Raw genomic sequence first — 6,000 nt, 5'->3', positions numbered from 1 at the left:
TTTCCAGTTTTGAACGGAAGATATTTCCTTTTTCACCATAGCCCTCTCTGGGCTTCCAAATATCCCTTTGCCAATTCCACAAGAACAGCCTTAGCGAAAGGCTTCTTGAAGGGAAAGATGTAACTCTGTGAGATGAATTCAGAGAACACAGAGCAGTTTCTCATAAAGCTTCTTTCCAGTTTTGAACGGAAGATATTTCCTTTTTCACCATAGCCCTCTATGAGCTTCGAAATATCCCTTTGCCAGTTCCACAAGAACAGCCTTACCGAAAGGCTTCTTGAAGGGAAAGATGTAACTCTGTGAGATGAACTCAGAGAACACAGAGCAGTTTCTCAGAAAGCTTCTTTCCAGTTTTGAACGGAAGATATTTCCTTTTTCACCATAGCCCTCTCTGTGCTTCCAAATATCCCTTTGCCAGTTCCACAAGAACAGCCTTAGCGAAAGGCTTCTTGAAGGGAAAGATGTAACTCTGTGAGATGAACTAACAGAACACAGAGCAGTTTCTCAGAAATCTTCTTTCCAGTTTTGAACGGAAGATATTTCCTTTTTCACCATAGCCCTCTATGGGGTTCCAAATATCCCTTTGCCAATTCCACAAGAACAGCCTTGGCGAAAGTCTCTTGAAGGGCAAGATGTAACTCTGTGAGATGAACTAACAGAACACAGAGCAGTTTCTCAGAAAGCTTCTTTCCAGTTTTGAACGGAAGATATTTCCTTTTTCACCATAGCCCTCTATGGGCTTCCAAGTATCCCTTTGCCAATTCCACAAGAACAGCCTTAGCGAAAGGCTTCTTGAAGGGAAAGATGTAACTCTGTGAGATGAATTAACAGAGCACAGAGCAGTTTCTCAGAAAGCTTCTTTCCAGTTTTGAATGGAAGATATTTCCTTTTTCACCGTAGCCCTCTATGGGCTTCCAAATATCCCTTTGCCAATTCCAAAAGAACAGCCTTAGCGAAAGGCTTCTTGAAGGGAAAGATGTAACTCTGTGAGATGAATTCAGAGAACACAGAGCAGTTTCTCAGAAAGCTTCTTTCCGGTTTTGAACGGAAGATATTTCCTTTTTCACCATAGCCCTCTATGGGCGTCCAAATATCCCTTTGCCAGTTCCACAAGAACAGCCTTAGCGAAAGGCTTCTTGAAGGGAAAGATGTAACTCTGTGAGATGAACTAACAGAACACAGAGCAGTTTCTCAGAAAGCTTCTTTCCAGTTTTGAACGGAAGATATTTCCTTTTTCAACATAGCCCTCTATGGGGTTCCGAATATCCCTTTGCCAATTCCACAAGAACAGCCTTGGCGTAAGGCTTCTTGAAGGGCAAGATGTAACACTGTGAGATGAAATAACAGAAGACAGAGTAGTTTCTCAGAAAGCTTCTTTCCAGTTTTGAACGGAAGATATTTCCTTTTTCACCATAGCCCTCTATGGGCTTCCAAATATCCCTTTGCCAATTCCACAAGAACAGCCTTAGCGAAAGGCTTCTTGAAGGGAAAGATGTAACTCTGTGAGATGAATTCATAGAACACAGAGCAGTTTCTCAGAAAGCTTCTTTCCAGTTTTGAACGGAAGATATTTCCTTTTTCACCATAGCCCTCTTTGGGCTTCCAAATATCACTTTGCCAATTCCACTAGAACAGCCTTATCGAAAGGCTTCTTGAAGGGAAAGATGTAACTCTGTGAGATGAATTGAGAGTACACAGAGCAGTTTCTCAGAAAGCTTCTTTCCAGTTTTGAACGGAAGATATTTCCTTTTTCACCATAGCCCTCTATGGGCGTCCAAATATCCCTTTGCCAATTCCACAAGAAAGGCCTTAGCGAAAGGCTTCTTGAAGGGAAAGAAGTAACTGTGTGAGATGAATTAACAGAACACAGAGCAGTTTCTCAGAAAGCTTCTTTCCAGTTTTGAACGGAAGATATTTCCTTTTTCACCATATCCCCTATGGGCTTCCAAATATCCCTTTGCCAATTCCACAAGAACAGCCTTAGCAAAAGGCTTCTTGAAGGAAAGATGTAACTCTGTGAGATGAATTAACAGAACACAGAGCAGTTTCTCAGAAAGCTTCTTTCCAGTTTTGAACGGAAGATATTTCCTTTTGCACCATAGCCCTCTATGGGCTTCCAAATATCCCTTTGCCAGTTTCACAAGAACAGCCTTAAGGAAAGGCTTCTTGAAGGGAAAGATGTAACCCTTTGAGATGAACTAACAGAACACAGAGCAGTTTCTCAGAAAGCTTCTTTCCAGTTTTCAACGGAAGATATTTCCTTTCTCACCATAGCCCCTATGGTCTTCCAAATAACCCTTTGCCAATTCCACAAGAACAGCCTTAGCAAAAGGCTTCTTGAAGGAAAGATGTAACTGTGTGAGATGAATTAACAGAACACAGAGCAGTTTCTCAGAAAGCTTCTTTCCAGTTTTGAACGGAAGATATTTCCTTTTGCACCACAGCCCTCTATGGTCTTCCAAATATCCCTTTGCCAGTTTCACAAGAACAGCCTTAAGGAAAGGCTTCTTGAAGGGAAAGATGTAACTCCGTGAGATGAACTAACAGAACACAGAGCAGTTTCTCAGAAAGCTTCTTTCCAGTTTTCAACGGAAGATATTTCCTTTTTCACCATAGCCCTATGGTCTTCCAAATAACCCTTCGCCAATTCCACAAGAACAGCCTTAGCAAAAGGCTTCTTGAAGGAAAGATGTAACTGTGTGAGATGAATTAACAGAACACAGAGCAGTTTCTCAGAAAGCTTCTTTCCAGTTTTGAACGGAAGATATTTCCTTTTGCACCACAGCCCTCTATGGGGTTCCAAATATCCCTTTGCCAATTCCACATAAACAGCCTTAGCGAAAGGCTTCTTGAAGGTAAGGATGTAACTCTTTGAGATGAATTCAGAGAACACAGAGCAGTTTCTCAGAAAGCTTCTTTCCAGTTTTGAACGGAAGATATTTCCTTTTTCACCATAGCCCTCTATGGGCTTCCAAATATCCCTTTGCCATTTCCACAAGAACAGCCTTAGCGAAAGGCGTCTTGAAGGGAAAGATGTCACTCTGTGAGATGAACTAACAGAACACAGAGCAGTTTCTCAGAAATCTTCTTTCCAGTTTTGAACGGAAGATATTTCCTTTTTCAACATAGCCCACTATGGGCTTCCAAATATCCCTTTGCCAATTCCACAAGAACAGCCTTAGCGAAAGGCTTCTTGAAGGGAATGATGTAACTGTGTGAGATGAATTAACAGAACACAGAGCAGTTTCTCAGAAAGCTTCTTTCCAGTTTTGAACGGAAGATATTTCCTTTTTCACCATAGCCATCTATGGGCTTCCAAATATCCCTTTGCAAATTCCACAAAAACAGCCTTAGCGAAAGGCTTCTTGAAGGGAAAGATGTAACTCTGTGAGATGAATTCAGAGACCACAGAGCAGTTTCTCAGAAAGCTTCTTTCTAGTTTTCAACGGAATATATTTCCTTTTTCACCAGAGCCCTCTATGGGCTTCCAAATATCCCTTTGCCAATTCCACAAGAACAGCCTTACCGAAAGGCTTCTTGAAGGGAAAGATGTAACTCTGTGAAATGAATTAACAGAACACAGAGCAGTTTCTCAGAAAGCTTCTTTCCAGTTTTGTACGGAAGATATTTCCTTGCTCACCATAGCCCTCTATGGGTTTCCAAATATCCCCTTGCCAATTCCACAAGAACAGCCTTAGCGAAAGGCTTCTTGAAGGGAAAGATATAACTCTGTGAGATGAATTAACAGAACAAAGAGCAGTTTCTCAGAAAGCTTCTTTCCAGTTTTGAACGGAAGATATTTCCTTTTTCACCGTAGCCCTCTATGGGCTTCCAAATAACCCTTTGCCAATTTCACAAGAACAACCTTAGCGAAAGGCTTCTTGAAGGGAAAGATGTAACTCTGTGAGATGAAGTAACAGAACACAGAGCATTTTCTCAGAAAGCTTCTTTCCAGTTTTGAACGGAAGATATTTCCTTTTTCACCATAGCCCTCTATGGGCTTCCAAATATCCCTTTGCCAATTCCATAAGAACAGCCTTGGCGAAAGGCTTCTTGAAGGGAAAGATGCAGCTCTGTGAGATGAATTAACAGAACACAGAGCAGTTTCTCAGAAAGCTTCTTTCCAGTTTTGAACGGAAGATATTTCCTTTTTCACCATAGCCCTCTAAGGGCTTCCAAATATCCCTTTGCCAATTCCACAAGAACAGCCTTAGCGAAAGGCTTCTTGAAGGGAAAGATGTAACTCTGTGAGATGAATTAAAAAAACACAGAGCAGTTTCTCAGAAAGCTTCTTTCCAGTTTTGAACGGAAGATATTTCCTTTTTCACCATAGCCCTCTATGGGCTTCCAAGTATCCCTTTGCCAGTTCCACAAGAACAGCCTTAGCGAAAGGCTTCTTGAAGGGAAAGATGTAACTCGGTGAGATGAATTCAGAGAACACAGAGCAGTTTCACAGAAAGCTTCTTTCCAGTTTTGAACGGAAGATATTTCCTTTTTCACCATAGGCCTCTATGAGCTTGGAAATATCCCTTTGCCAGTTCCACAAGACCAGCCTTAGCGAAAGGCTTTTTAAGGGAAAGATGTAACTCTGTGAGATGAATTCAGAGAACACAGAGCAGTTTCTCAGAAAGCTTCTTTCCAGTTTTGAACGGAAGATATTTCCTTTTTCAACATAGCCCTCTATGGGGTTCCGAATATCCCTTTGCCAATTCCACAAGAACAGCCTTGGCGTAAGGCTTCTTGAAGGGCAAGATGTAACACTGTGAGATGAAATAACAGAAGACAGAGTAGTTTCTCAGAAAGCTTCTTTCCAGTTTTGAACGGAAGATATTTCCTTTTTCACCATAGCCCTCTATGGGCTTCCAAATATCCCTTTGCCAATTCCACAAGAACAGCCTTAGCGAAAGGCTTCTTGAAGGGAAAGATGTAACTCTGTGAGATGAATTCATAGAACACAGAGCAGTTTCTCAGAAAGCTTCTTTCCAGTTTTGAACGGAAGATATTTCCTTTTTCACCATAGCCCTCTTTGGGCTTCCAAATATCACTTTGCCAATTCCACTAGAACAGCCTTATCGAAAGGCTTCTTGAAGGGAAAGATGTAACTCTGTGAGATGAATTGAGAGTACACAGAGCAGTTTCTCAGAAAGCTTCTTTCCAGTTTTGAACGGAAGATATTTCTTTTTTCACAGTAGCCCTCTATGGGCTTCCAAATATCCCTTTGCCAGTTCCACAAGAACAGCCTTAGCGAAAGGCTTCTTGAAGGGAGAGATGTAACTCTCTGAGATGATTTCAGAGAACACAGAGCAGTTTCTCAGAAAGCTTCTTTCCAGTTTTGAACGGAAGATATTTCCTTTTTCACCATAGCCCTCTCTGGGCTTCCAAATATCCCTTTGCCAATTCCACAAGAACAGCCTTAGCGAAAGGCTTCTTGAAGGGAAAGATGTAACTCTGTGAGATGAATTCAGAGAACACAGAGCAGTTTCTCATAAAGCTTCTTTCCAGTTTTGAACGGAAGATATTTCCTTTTTCACCATAGCCCTCTATGAGCTTCGAAATATCCCTTTGCCAGTTCCACAAGAACAGCCTTACCGAAAGGCTTCTTGAAGGGAAAGATGTAACTCTGTGAGATGAACTCAGAGAACACAGAGCAGTTTCTCAGAAAGCTTCTTTCCAGTTTTGAACGGAAGATATTTCCTTTTTCACCATAGCCCTCTCTGTGCTTCCAAATATCCCTTTGCCAGTTCCACAAGAACAGCCTTAGCGAAAGGCTTCTTGAAGGGAAAGATGTAACTCTGTGAGATGAACTAACAGAACACAGAGCAGTTTCTCAGAAATCTTCTTTCCAGTTTTGAACGGAAGATATTTCCTTTTTCACCATAGCCCTCTATGGGGTTCCAAATATCCCTTTGCCAATTCCACAAGAACAGCCTTGGCGAAAGTCTCTTGAAGGGCAAGATGTAACTCTGTGAGATGAACTAACAGAACACAGAGCAGTTTCTC

This window comes from Chlorocebus sabaeus, unplaced genomic scaffold (genome assembly GCF_047675955.1).
Source record: "Chlorocebus sabaeus isolate Y175 unplaced genomic scaffold, mChlSab1.0.hap1 unalloc_scaffold_26, whole genome shotgun sequence".
In the NCBI taxonomy this organism is placed as follows: domain Eukaryota; kingdom Metazoa; phylum Chordata; class Mammalia; order Primates; family Cercopithecidae; genus Chlorocebus; species Chlorocebus sabaeus.
Note: the sequence above shows the minus strand (reverse complement) of the source record.